This window comes from Aptenodytes patagonicus, chromosome 9 (genome assembly GCF_965638725.1).
Source record: "Aptenodytes patagonicus chromosome 9, bAptPat1.pri.cur, whole genome shotgun sequence".
Taxonomy (NCBI): Eukaryota; Metazoa; Chordata; class Aves; order Sphenisciformes; family Spheniscidae; genus Aptenodytes; species Aptenodytes patagonicus.
This window is the reverse complement of record NC_134957.1, coordinates 17,154,319-17,169,017: the sequence shown is the minus strand read 5'-3', so window position 1 is coordinate 17,169,017 and position 14,699 is coordinate 17,154,319.

The window sequence follows — 14,699 nt, the reverse complement described above, 5'->3', positions numbered from 1 at the left end:
AGACTTAGTTGTGTATAATGTGACTTGAGATCCTAAAGACAAAGCCAGTGCTCCCTTGATCTTGCATTCCTTATGCAGCTCCAATACCTTTTAACATCACAGGGAGATCTGGAAATCTGTCAAAAATGCAGGATTGAGCCTTACAGACTGCAAGTCCTTTCTGCTAATAATGTAAAATGTCAGGCAGCTGCATGTTTATGTAGGTAATGTATCAATGTACGTTTCAATAACATAGTAAAATATCTCAGCAGTGTGTAGCGAGGGGGGACTTCAGCTCTTTGTCCCGTTTGACTAGCTTTGTTTCCTCATGAGGCTGCAAATTTTTTACTTTATTTGAGGATTTCTTTTCCCCAGAAATGGAGAAAGTGTTGACAAATCTGTGAAAGCGCGTTGAAATTAAGAGGTGCTACACAACAGTCGGAGATCACAAACTTAATTCATTACTAATTAGGTTGCATTTCAGTAGAACTTAATTGTTTCAATGCCTCATTCATTAGGCAGAACAGGAAAAGGTTTCTCCACTGAAGGCCCCATTGCAGGCACTGCAGACATGCCCTTGGGAGGCATTAAGTAAAATCAGCTCCCATGGAAATCACCAAGATACTTCTTTACATCCCACACGGTCATTGATATTTGGAATTGCGACTGAAAGCAATGACAGCTAATTCAAGAACACAACACCACAAAGCAAGGCAGAAGCCATGCACATTCGGCTCATGCATTGCTAGGGAAAGAAAAAGGTTCATGATACTGTCTTAAATAAATCCTTGTCCTAGATTATAAGCTTGAGAGCATGAATCATCTTTAACCTGTGTTTTCTGTATTCTTTACCAGGTGCCAAGATGTGTATAGTGAACAAATTTTCGTGTAGGATTGACTGACTTCTTAGCTGAATTACATTAGGCAATAGAGATCTGCATAGGACAGGAATAAGAATAGGAGTTTTTTTGCCCCCAAAATATATTATCTTCTCTTATTAAGTAAAGTTTGTGGTGCTTTCCTTTTTTCTCTTTGGGCCTTAGTGTGACTCTGTCTCCTATATACATTTGCTCTTGCCAAACTTGTAGGAACTTAATATCTTTTTGAATGTCTTACTTTTTGCTGAATTTAAAGTAAACTGGTCAACAAGTTCAGTAATTCCTGGGTGTGGGCGGACAGAGGGCACAAACAGTGCCTGCCTCTTCTTAGGAGATGAAAATTTTGTATTTTGTTTCCTGCTCTCAATTAATAGTATTGCTCATAAAAGAAAATCTGCTTTCATAGAAGTTTTGTTTTAGAATTTAGAACACGGTAGCAAGTGTGACTCCCCAAGGCAATTGTTTCCTTCTTACAACTTCTTAAATAGATGTTCCTAGGATGGTACTAAAATGAAGTAGAGAATTCACTTTAGACAAGGTGTTAGATGATGTGCATAACATAATTACTATGGAAATTGCTATAACCAGTACAGCTAAGTATAAAGTTTGTTTCTTGCCTTTGGTAATTTAGGATTCTTTTTTTTTCGCTAGATTTTATGATCCTGAATTAGAAGAATTAGATTCAGTTGCAAAAAAGAATCAAAAAAGAAAATAACTGTGTGCAGTTCTTTTTAAAAAAGGCAATAGAAAAATGACACCACAGTGTTCCACCTTTTTTTTTCCTCATTGAGCTCTGTTATATTTGCTCAGTCTTGTAATATTTTTCAAAACTGCAGATCCTGCAAACTCAGCTTGAGGTTTCAAAAAATGAAGGTTCTGTGCTCCTGTGCCCAGAGCATCATACATAATCAGGAAAAACTAGTGGAAGTGGAAAGAAGTGGAATTTTGGCTCTGTCTCACGCTTCTAGCACTGAAAATGTCTTCTGTTTTATATTTTTCCTCAGAGCTATACTTTTTCTTCTGGATCAAATTCTAGCAATTTGTTTATTTGGAAAATATGACCAAGGTTTGGCGCTAGAAACACACTGAGTCCTGGCTACAGTTGTGGAATGAATCTCAAGAATGACAGGAAGCAAGCTTTTTCCTCGCTCTTTTTTTCCAGAGTACTCTAGTACATCTGGTTTCATCCAAAGTCTCTGAAGCCCATGGGAATGTCACTGATGTGGGGGGGTGTGAAACCGGCACTTGAATTGTATCAGTAACTCTGTACAATGAACAGATTTGGGGTTTGCATCCAGTATTAAATTTCTACGAATTGACAAATCCAGTGTATTAATTTCCATCCATTCAATACATAGCCAAAGGCTTTCTTGGAACTGATGGTGAATTTATTAAGACTGGTAGCTGGCCTTAGTTTTTGCATCTGTATTCTCATTCCTAAAAATATTGTCTTTGTCTGTCAATTGCAGGAGGGGTTGACTTTGAGATTTGGGAACTGATAAAATCTGTTGTACAGGAGAGAACGATAGTCCTTTGGGGAGAATTTGAGCTAAAAGCTATCTTGTTTCTGTTGGAGGGCAGCAATCAGATCTGTGGTATTTATTTTTGCTCACTGCATCTTTCAGATATCCTAGTAAAACCCTTCTCTGTTTAGACATCTGGCTTTGTCTCATTAACATGATGAGCCTTGATGCTCCATTCATCCATTTCTCCCATAAACAGCTCTGTGTCTCATTTTCCTCCTGCCTCCTTTTCATAGGATGCATGCTAATCTACAAATTTCTACTCCTTCCTAGCTTAAATCTCACCTGAAAAGTCATTTAAGACTGCCCACGGTAAGTAAAGTAATAACAATCTTTGTGTTCGCTCCTCACCTGGTGGATTTAATCATGGGCTTAAATTTTTTGGAGCCTTGAGTCAGGTTTGACTCTGGAAAGGTAAAACTGCTGTGCTGAGATGCTCTCTCTTACAGGTAGGCAACAACAAGGGCTGGCATAAAAGAACTGTTAATTTCCTAGGGATTTTAGATCACTTATGTCTTTGGTCTGAAGGATTTGAAATCTACGGCAATTAGAATAAATTCCTTTATTTCCCAAAATTAATGCTGAATTTTCCCATGTACCATTCCATAAGGGCAAGATTTTACTGTGAAGATTGCAGGAATCTCTCTCTCACACACACACACACACACGTTGAGGCAGGTCTCTTTCTCTTATAAAACTTGATAAAAAGGACCATTATTATCCTTGCAGTCTTCATTGCATTCTGCACTTTCTTAGTTGGCTCAACTTCCACTTCTGTAATCCTTTAAAATTCTTCAAGGACAGACTGGGGAAGAATGGATAAGCATCTATTATTGTTGTGGTACTTTATTGTTCTGCATGAAAGGAAGCCTTGCTACCTTCAAGACGTATTCCCTTTCCTTTCCAGGGCAGTGGCTCAAAATATTTTAAGAGGGACATTTTTCTGTTTAACTATATCTGTGCTGTGTCGGTAGCATGCAGTGCAGCGAGATTCCTCGTAAAGGTTTGTTGCATACCACATTTGGGACAGGATGTCAGCTCTGCACCAGTCCACAATAGCATCTGTAAAAATACCTGCCACTAAAGTGGCAATAATCATAGAATCATAGAATCATTAAGGTTGGAAAAGACCTCTAAGATCATCGAGTCCAACCATCAGCCCAACACCACCACCCACTAAACCATGTCCCTAAGTGCCGCATCTACACGTCTTTTAAATACTTCCAGAGATGGGGACTCAACCACTTCCCTGGGCAGCCTGTTCCAATGTTGAACCACTCTTTCAGTAAAGAAATTTTTCCTCACGTCCAATCTAAACCTCCCCTGGCGCAACTTGAGGCCGTTTCCTCTCGTCCTATCGCTTGTTACTTGGGAGAAGAGACCGACCCCCACCTCACTACAACCTCCTTTCAGGTAGTTGTAGAGAGCGATGAGGTCTCCCCTCAGCCTCCTTTTCTCCAGGCTGAACAGTCCCAGTTCCCTCAGCCGCTCCTCATAAGACTTGTTCTCCAGACCCTTCACCAGCTTCGTTGCTTTTCTCTGGACACACTCCAGCACCTCAACGTCCTTCTTGTAGTGAGGGGCCCAAAACTGAACACAGTATTCGAGGTGCGGCCTCACCAGGGCCGAGTACAGGGGCACGATCACTTCCCTCCTCCTGCTGGCCACACTCTTTCTGATACAGGCCAGGATGCCATTGGCCTTCTTGGCCACCTGGGCACACTGCCGGCTCATGTTCAGCCGGCTGTCGACCAACACCCCCAGGTCCTTTTCTGCCAGGCAGCTTTCCAGCCACTCTTCCCCAAGCCTGTAGCGCTGCACGGGGTTGTTGTGGCCGAAGTGCAGGACCCGGCACTTGGCCTTGTTGAAGCTCATACAGTTGGCCTGGGCCCATCGATCCAGCCTGTCCAGGTCCCTCTGCAGAGCCTTCCTACCCTCGAGCAGATCAACACTCCCGCCCAACTTGGTGTCGTCTGCAAACTTACTGAGGGTGCACTCGATCCCCTCATCCAGATCATCGATAAAGATATTGAACAAGACTGGCCCCAAAACTGAGCCCTGGGGAACACTGTGGTATTTATTATATATTACACCGTGGTATAATGGATGACAAGATAGAGCTGGGAGGTAGCAGCAGGAGTTCAGTAGTCTTCTCTGCCTTCAATTTCCTTCTTTTTTTGTTTTGGGCTGGATCCCGAACAAATGAGGTCCAAACAGGATGGAAATATTGCTGTGTGGGAGAGTCGGGAATGGGAAAGAGGGAGTGGGGGAGACATTAAAAGACACTGTGGGGGTGCCCACACCTGGGCTGTCCCAAGCTGAGAAGCTCCAGGTGGTGGTGGCTGAGCTAAGGCTACCTAGGTGGAGTATAGGCACAGGCAGAGACATGCCATCTACCCATCCTCCTCTGGCCTGTCACAGCTCTGAGGCTTCAGTGGCTTTGCCCCCAGTGACAGTGAACGGGGAGCTCTGTACTGGAGAGTTTGGTGAGCTCCTGGATGTCCTTTGGGCTGGGCCCGAGAAACCTGTTCAGCACCCACTCAGCAAGTACTGTCTGCTGGTCCCTCCACCTGCCTCAGGGCCAGCATTAGGCTTCTCAGTGCTATCTCTGCAGTGTTCCTGTTAAGACCCTGAGCGGGGCAATGGGGCACAGGGGATTTTGGAGCACCAGCAGGTCTTGCTCCCTGACTAGGGCTGATGGTGCATCAGAGGCTCAGGAGCTGAGCTAGCAGCTCTGCCCAAGGACCTGAAATCTAAGTCTGTACAAGTCCTTGGGAAGCGTTGATCCGAGACCAGCTCTACCGTTATGAATGGACTGGTAGCTGAGAAATGTAGTACCAAGCCACTCATCGTGTCCTGGACTCCAGTTGCCCACTGCTTTGACCCTTCTATACTGTCACCGACTTCAGAGAAGTTACTCAGAGAATGAAGTCCTATGACTTTGCATAGGAATATCTGTTACTCTAGAGATGAGCATTTGTTCTTTTATTCACCTCAGGATAGATGCTATACATAAAGGCTGGTACTCCAAGATCTATCTGTGGTCTCTACAAGGCATGCTGTTTTAAGGGAGCCCTTTGTGCCAAGTCAAACCTGGAAGTCTCCTCCTTTTTGATTTTTACCGATGTTAAGTAATGCCCAAGGGGGATTCAAATCACATCAAGCAAAGCTCTGGGCTGAATTCTTGCGATGGTCCATCACTGCTAATTGATAAATGTATTACATAAGCAGGAAAGCCGTGTGGGACAGAGAATGTTCAACATAAGTTGTATAGATAATCCATAAACACTGTCCTGCTGAGAAACAGAACAGAAAACACTGCTGCTTTGGCAATGAAAGATCTGAGGATAACACACCAAATCCTGTAATTAAATGACTTTCAGTGTTCCTAAATGTTATGTTTCATCTAGACTTCCTAAATAGAATTAATTAGAAGCTAATTAAAAGAGCCTCCTGCTTTCTTTCACAGTATCTTTCTGGTATTGACTACAGTGAGTTTATCTATTCACAGAGCACCATGAATCACTCCCCTGTTCAAGAAAAAATTGATTGCTGTTCTAATACTTATTGAACACCTATAACAGATGTTTAAATCTCTACAAGCTTGAGATAATTAAAATAATAAATCCATACTCATTTGACAAGACTGTTAGGAATCAAAGATATGAATAATCTAGTGGAGCTGTGAGACATTATTCTGCCAAGTGTTATGACCATGTTCTTGTGGAAATGTCAAGCCTGATTCTACAGTCCTTATTTAGGCAATGCTCCCATCAGATGTTGTTGTCATGAATAAGGCAGTGCTTAGTAAAGATGCCAGGATCAGGGCTTAGGACTGTATGACAGCAAGGACCTCAAGAGCCTGGCCTTCCACCATAGGGCTAGTACCTCAGCACTTAGCTGTCCTTGCCTATATCTTCTAGGAGAACTGGACACAGATCTCTTCTGTCCTTTTCTTAGCCTACGTTATGCTTCAGTGAATTAATTATTTGTAGTAGTTCGTGGGCACCTGCATTTGCACTTCGTAGTGCTTGGCTGCCAAGGTGTGCCTCACAGGCTGGGAAGAGTCACCTTATACCTAGCCTAGGGGCAGAGATGTGGTGAGAGGACACTCAGCTTCCATCTCCTTTCCTTCCTTTGCAGCAACAAACCTACACCTCCTGTTTCATCAGAAGGAGCTGCTGTGGTCTCCAGCCCTCCAGGAGGGAGCTGGCACAGCCCCAAGCTGGGGTGCCGTGCAGAAGAATTCAGGAGTCACTGGGCCCAAGAAAAAGAGGTTGCGCCCCTAAAGCCTGATAATCAGAGCACTCCTAGGACAGGGCCATGGTATGTGGGCCCCTGACCCAAGGCTTTTGTATCATTGACTATTTTGTGTCCAATATCTGAATGGTTCTTGAAACAAGGACTGAAAACCACCTCTTGCTTCTTCCAGCTGAGTACCTGAAGGAGACCCCAAACCAAGGGACACTACCAAGATGCTGAAACTTCTTGACCATGGTGAGGATGTACCTGTATCTCCACGATATCCAGTGCTCTGGGAATCTCTTTCTTTAAGCTTCTGAAAGGAGCTGGGTGCCAAGATCAGCAAAGAAGTACCCGTAGGTTAGCCACGGCCTTGGATAAATCATGAGGTGTAACCCTGACATAGCCTTGCTTGCTTGGCTGGCTATTGGGCCGGTAGCACTGGCGTTGCACGTCATGATTTACTCCCCAGTGCCAGAACCAGAGGGATATTGATCACTTTCATTACACCAACAAAGTTAGTGAATTGTCTCTCTGGGTACTGAGAATGAAAGCACAGGCAAGACAGAACATTGCACAGGCAGGAAGACGTCTAGCACCTCTGTGTACATGAAGAGAAGTTCCCATGGTGGCTTCTCTACCCAGGGGCTTGAAAGTAGTTGGTTTTAATAATTTTGTGTGAAGCCCATGAAGACACCACAGTGATATAAATTATTTTCCTGTCCAGCCAGCCACTGACCAACGAGCACATCTAACAGAGCTGACAAAGGCCAGGAGAAACAGACGTCCATGGGGAAGCTGAAAAAATGAAGAGTGATGCTCATCTAAGAGGAACCTCTAACACTGTAACACTGTCTTTTTATAAAAGTTATGAGACTAGAGGTCTTGATTCACATAGTGAGACTCGTATGACAATAACTAGACAAGGAAACAAACAAAAAAACATTTTAAGAAAGATCAGTGTTTGCTTTCATCTCACCACAGTGGTAGCCTTGCGATTAGTTGTGACGTTCTCCTGTTTTCAGACTAGTGAGTATGTTAAACTGTGTTTCCTATATAATTTCTGGCACCATGTCAGCTTCTTCAGATCACTTGAAAGGAGGATCAGTGGGAAGAATGCCACAGCAGAGCTTGGAAAATAACTTTGCAAATCGCTTTCTTGTTTTTCCTCTCCTTCAGCCTTCATGCACTCCTGCAAGAATCCTGGCTGGCAAAGGAGACGCAGCACTGTTAAACTCGAGGCAACGCCAGCCACGCGCTTTATGCGTGGGTCACGCTTTGTGGTGTGAGGTGCTCGCCTCAGTGCTGCAGTTGCACACATCCTTGTTTGGGCCTGCTAAGTCCCTGGTAGCATCGCTGTTGTCCCATGGCTGTTTGCTTTGCTGTGATATTTGTGCTCTCAGGTGCTCTATTTGTGCTGCGATTTGTTTTGGGTTTTTTTTCTTCTTCTTCCCCTGTAGCTCTGTTAGCAAAAGAAATCTACTGGCACTTCAATCATCACAGGTTTTTTTTTTTTCTTCCATGGCAAATATATATAAATAAATAAATCTCTGTCAAGGAAACTCTAATGGTATGCTCCTATGTGGATAATTATTACTTCCCTGTCAGCAAAAGGCTATAAAAATTTTTCTTTTGGGAAAATGCAGTAGAGACTTTTTTCCTGGCAGGCAAATATTGTACAGATGTTCTTCTCTGGATAATACAGCTGAAATGCTCCTTGTAGGATAACCTGACATAAATGCTTCTGTTAGGCTGATTTCTGTGTCACTGAAAGACTGTCGACTGTTTTCCTAGGAGGAAAAAAAGCCTTCTGTGGCTTCCTCCTACTGGGAAAACATTATTCAGGCACCTGGTTCTGTCAGGAAAATACAAATTAAAAAATGTTATTTTTTTCCCTTTAAATGCATCAGAGTCTTGGTTCAGAAAAGCTGTTAAACACATGCTTAAATCTGTCTGTATTACAGGGACAGATTCTTACCTGCTCAGCTGTTGACTAGCTGCACAGCAGGGATTGCTCAGCTAACCAGTTTCTTTAGAGCCGTGAGTACAAATTCACAAGCGAAGTGGAAGATTTCCTAGCTGAGTGGAATGATTTGCTGCTAGAGCCGTGGTTTAGCTGACGCCGGCAGCACTTTCAGCTGGCTTGGCTGGATGGACTTTTTCCTGGAAACAGCTGTCTTGCATTGAATCATCCCAGGCAAGTTATCTGAGGGAAACATCACCTTCTGGAGTGTCTGTGGTGGGGGACGATAGAAAGGCAAACCTTGCCATGTTGTAAACCTTCCTATTTTCTGTCCCCAGCTGCAGCTGGATGGTGCTGCAATGCCCAGCCCTAAGCCCCCATGCTTAGGAGTGTCTGGAGGAAATTGCAGATGGCAGGCGTCTCTTTATTCTGTGATGCCCCTGTGTAAACACTGTATTTTTGGGTGGGGGGTGGTTACCCGTCTCTCTCTTTAAACATGAACTGCAGCTGACTTAGTTGCCTTGTGTCAGGCATCACAGGAGCCAGGAAGAGAGTGGTCCAGAAGCGAGCACTTCTGGACTTGGCTGGTCCAAGGCAGCGTGCCTGTGCATGGTGGCTGCCGTCTCTGATGCTTCTTTCTGAGCCTGGTTTTGTCTAAATTGTAGAAATATATTTCAGAAGGTGGTATGTTTTTGGTTTTTTTTAATTCTTCTCTGCCAACCCTTTTTTGTCACTGGGGGTGGGGAATGGAGAGATTGCTTTGGGCATTTCGGATACTTTTGACTATCAGCTATATAATGAACGTGTTTGAGATTAAAGAGTAGACCTTAATTGCTGACATGAATCGACGTGCTGCACGTGATGTGTGTGCAGGAGAAAGAGAGAGCTACTCAAGAAAATTATTGCTTTTCACCCTCTTAATTACTGCTGCTCTGAGGTCTAGGCTGAGGTCTAAGTGCTGTTTCTCAGCTGCTTTGTGTCCAAGACAGAGTAAAATGGTTCTGAGAATTAAGAGGAAATGGAAAATGATTTGTAGTTCAGACAGGTCTAACTTGGTCTCATTCCTTTCTGTCAGTCTGTCCCCTCCTTGTGAACTACCAGTGGAGTCACGCATGCAGATGGGTGGTGGCATCTCTGCTCTCACAACGGAGCTGAACAGCAGCGGCTGCTCTGGGGAGATTGCTGCAGAGCTGGACTGAGCAAATTTGACGTTTTTTTCTGTAGGACAAAGACTTGGATGTGACTTTGTGAAAACTGCTGTCAAAGGTGCTCTGCCTCAGCCATGTGTCCTGGTGCTCAGTGAAAGTAGTGGTTGCCCCAGAGGAAAGTTAAAACATGCTGCCTGCTCTCTTCACCATGGAGCAAGAATAGTGTGAGGAAATTGGGCAAATGTTAAAGCCAGTGGCGCTCACCTAAGGCAAAATTAACACACCCTGAATGAGAAATTTCCTGGAAAAGCAGACAAAACAATGGCCTGTTAAAAGGAATTGGACCCACTGCATGGATCTCGTCGTGTAACAAAGATATTTCCCTGTCCTCTCATATAATTTTTTGTTAGTTGGTTCAGAGAGGGGGAGGAAGTGCTGAAATGGTGATCTTTGAGCAAAAGCACAAGCTGGAGTGAAGTGCCCAGAATTAGGCAGAGGGCATTTGACTGAGCAGAGCAGGCAGGATTCCTGAGGCTGCTGAGCACAGCAGTGCGGTGAAGACAATAATGTGCTTGAAAATGAAGTGGAAAAATTAGCCTTTAAAGAAGCAGCATGCTAGGGAGAGTGAGGGAGGTTGATGAAGTCATATTGCTTTTATATGAGTATAAGGAAATAAAATCCTCAGAGGCACTGGTTTTGCAGGGACGAAGAGGCTGATGAAGCAAATGCTGTGGAGGGAAAATACAAGGTGCAAAACATCAGTATGGGTTTGAGAGTGACCATGGCTAAGAGGAAGCACAAGGATGCCTGATGGGCACAGGGACTGGGAACAGGACATGGGAATTCCAGTTTGCGGACTCTTGCTCCACCCCCAAAGCTTTGAATGAATATAAACTTATTCCAGTCTTTTACGCCCTCCCCTTGTGAGATCTGTCTTCTCTCTCTGCCTTTCTCATGAGGAATACCTGCCTGCAGACCAGTACAGAGTTTATCTATGAATCCCTGACAACGTAGCATCTTTACTGGATTAACCTCCCCCAAACCAGCAGTGACATATGGGAGACTGCCTCGTCCCCTCCAACTCATTTGAGCTGTTATAAATGAGTAAAGCTGTACTTGGAGGAGAGAGAAAAATACCTCCTAAATTTTAAGCAAAGCAAAAGATTTCAGCAAGGTTTAAGCCATTATTCCTTTGATGGGAAGTCACAACTAGGAGTTGTTCAGGCACCGGGGGATGTATTTAAAGTACAGCTCTGCACAGGGTAGTGTGAAAGAGGCCTGCTAGCCTTACTATTTCTCTTCCTCTATTATTGAGAAATGTTTGCTTACAGAGCAAGAAGAGCACTCTGACTGTCTGCCCAGCCTGATACCCTGACCACCAAACTGCAGGGTCATGTCCCTCTTGCTTGTGTGTGACAACCCCCTTTTCAGAGCTAGGCTCGCACTTGAAATAAACTTCCTCAAGGTAATTGTAGTTCATAACTTGGTTTTGGAAGAAGCTTTCAGTATCCACATATTTCTTTCCAGCAGTAGATGGCAGCAATTTTCTTAGTCCTAATCTGATAAGATCTGTATGTTAATTACTGTAAATTAATGTATTTTAAAAGGTAAAGGCTTCAGTTGCCCTTTTCAGCAGTCATTATTAACTAAGATGTCATGCCTGCTGTCCTCCAGTTAGTCCAGTGCTGGGCAACAGCAGAGACCAGTGCCTGAGCCTGCCCGTCCTGTGCTTGTCTTCTGAAAAGCCCAGCCAGCACCAGGGATGCTCGCTGCCGCAGCCTCTCTGCTGGCGAGGCAGCGTGGGACCAACAGCCAGGCAAGCTGGCCCCCTGGGCTCTCAGCCGTCGGGGGTGCCACCAGGCACCAGCAAAAGGTAGACCAGTCTCCAGCTCTTCTGGTGTTATACCAGCTCTTCTGTTTGGGGATAACACAGGTGTGGGAAAACATGTGGGCCCACATCCTCGCCTTCAGCTAGGAGGGGAAGTAAATAGCTTGGCAAATAATGAAGTACAAAAACCCTATGATGAATGACTAGTTAAACAAAGTCTGAAGAAAAAGAAAAGAGCAGAAATGATCTGGCTCAGAAATGATCAATCTGTGTGTATTACTCTAAGCTGACTTTTCCCCCTTGTACATGCTGTACATGTATTTCCAGAAGATGGTCATTAAGAGACTAATTTTTAAATGAAATGTTCGTGATCAGTATAAAAGTTTGCAACAGGAGATAGAAAATGTGAGAAATAAATTGAGCAACATTACTATATGAATCTAAACCATAATGCCTCCTGTTATGTGTGCATAGAAATAATGATGTTGAAATTAGGGAAGCTTCATCAACTTTAAATGAATAACTGATCTCCAGTGGACAGAGAGAAAACTGATTTTAATGATTGTTTTAAACTTACATTTGGTGTAATAAATGTTTAATGCATTTATTCTAAAACAGAATTAACTGCAGTGCCATGTCTTATTCATGGCATAAGCACTGCTTCTATTCAGCAGTTTCTCTATCTTTTCTCTCTCCCAAAGTCTACAGTAAGTTGGGATTTTTAAAGTTGATGATCCATTTCAGAATGTCTGATAAATATACCCCCTACTACTGCTTTTGATGATGTCTCTGGTTGATTTGGCTGTCATGTGAAATGCAAGTGCAAGGCCAAGAATCAGACAAATATATAATTGGGTAATTGTATTAAAACCATATTAAGCTCTGTTCACCCTGAAACATTGCAGGAATTACGACCTGCAGCTTTGCAGTCACCTGTGTTCCATTTGTGGTTGTGTATTAGGAACCCACACACTATTTCACATTTAAAAATGTGCCTGTGGTATAATACAGGCAGGTGAAGGAGACTGACCTGCCCAAAATCAGAGAGAGAATTAGAAAGGGATGGGCAGGGGGGAAGAGAAGGTTCCTTGAATAACCTGGGCACCGTCACCATCACAATCATTGTGGACAGCTGACCTATGTAGCAAGGGAGATAAAACCTTTTCCTTAATCATTAAAGGAAATCAGGTGTAAGATGTGAGCTTGTGGGAACTGGTAAAAATGCTCTTGCCTGCATCTTGGATAAGTGACTAGTTCTAATATAATGCCCTTAATCAAAGAAAAACAATCAAGGGCTGGCTACTGTCCTCTAATGCCTCAAGGAGCGCCTCCATCACTGTTTTTGCTCTTTTACTCTGGCTGCTTTTACGTTCTCCCAAGTGTACTCAAAGAGGGTGAGAATGCTCGTGGGACTGGACATTCCTTGATGAAGCTGTTGGTCTACTTCCAAGTGCTCCTTTTGACCTTGCCCTGTTTCCCCTGCTAAAAAGGTCACGTACACAGCGAGCAGAGCTGTTGTAGAGCCACCTTTATGTCTATATAGCAAACATCCTGCCTTTTCCTGTGGTAACAGGGCTATTTCACAGCAAACTGTTCCCAGCAGAGAAATGCAGGCAAACAAATATGCCTGTCCATTTCCAGGAGCTCTCGCAGATGCTCCAGCTTAGAGCAGGGAGGTGAGCAGGAGGCAGCCCCTGCAGCACAGGGCAAAGGGGCTCGTTTAGGAGGAGGTGGCTGGGAGGATGCAGAGCAGGGACCGTCTGCCAGGTGGGAGGTGAGGGATGAGCTCAGGCACTGAAATGGCTTGTCCTGGCACTCGTACACAGCTGGTGCGAGCAGAAAGCAGCAGAGGTTGTGAGGACCAGGTTGTTGTGTCCAAGTAATTTAGATACTTTGATTTTCTTCTAAGAGAGATTTAGACTTTTTATTTATCTGCTTGATGCTTCTGAAATGTTCTCTCCCTGACAACATTACCAATATGGGCACTTGCATTTTCTGGAAACAGGCCATTTAATACCTAATACATTCTCCCCGGGGCCTGGATTGGAGTGATTTTGAAACGCTTCATGCTTTAAAGTGACTGCTACATGTGAGTATGGGGTCTGTGCTTGTCTTCTCCATGACTGCTGAGCAGGCAGGTTCCTCCCTGGAGTCCTAAGCTTTTCTGCCCCTCGCTACTACCAGCACTGTAGTTCTTTGGTACGTGATGGCCTAGTGCTGTTTTTTGACCATGTGCAGACGTAGATGCTGTGAAGGGTTTGTTTGTAGCTTCGTGGTAAAGGTTGCGTGGGGATCTGTGACAGCAGGGACCAGCTCCCTTTGTGGGGGATGAAATGTAGGTGCTCTCGTTATCAAACATGCACCACACTCTTACTGAGCACAGGCTGCATCTGCTGGGAAGCTGAAAGGCAATGAGTTTGCATTAGACAAGTAAACTTGCAATATGAATTCTCCCTCTCCGAGATCCCTATATCCCTCGTGATGCAGTCCTTTGAGCAAGGACTGTCATGTACTACATGGCTGTGTAGCTTATCACAATAGGACTCTGGCTGGGCTGATGCCTCTAGATATCAGCATGAAATAAATATTAATAACATGGGAGCCTCTCTGCTTACTATAGTTCTGTTTCAGGCCTCCTTTGCAGCCGGAGAAATGGATGCAAAATCATCTTCTCCTTTCAAATAAGGCTAGAGCTGAAAGTGAAATGGGGCCAAAAAGGGCAGCTGAAATAATTACAGGCATAAGGGGACTTTCATTTGAGACAATGTTAGGCAAGATAAAACCCGCTTAATTCTAAGAGCAGACTAATAAACAGGAGTGTGACAGAAGGATGTATAATAATGAGTGGCACAGAGCAGGTCAGCAGGGTTATTCCTCACTGTGTGTTTGCAGTATACAAAAGGGATGCTCAATGAAACCCAAAGGTGACAAGCTTGAAACGGATAATGAATTCTTTTTATACTGTGCAAAGTTTAACCTGTAGATCTCAATTCCACAAGATCCTGTGTTGCTATGAGATACACTTAGATACAAAACTGGTGAGGATTTTACATGCCACACTTATTAGATCTAGTCGGTTCATTTAAAACAACTTAACTTCATGTTTTAGCCAGAAATCAGAGGAGGCTGTGTTTCAGA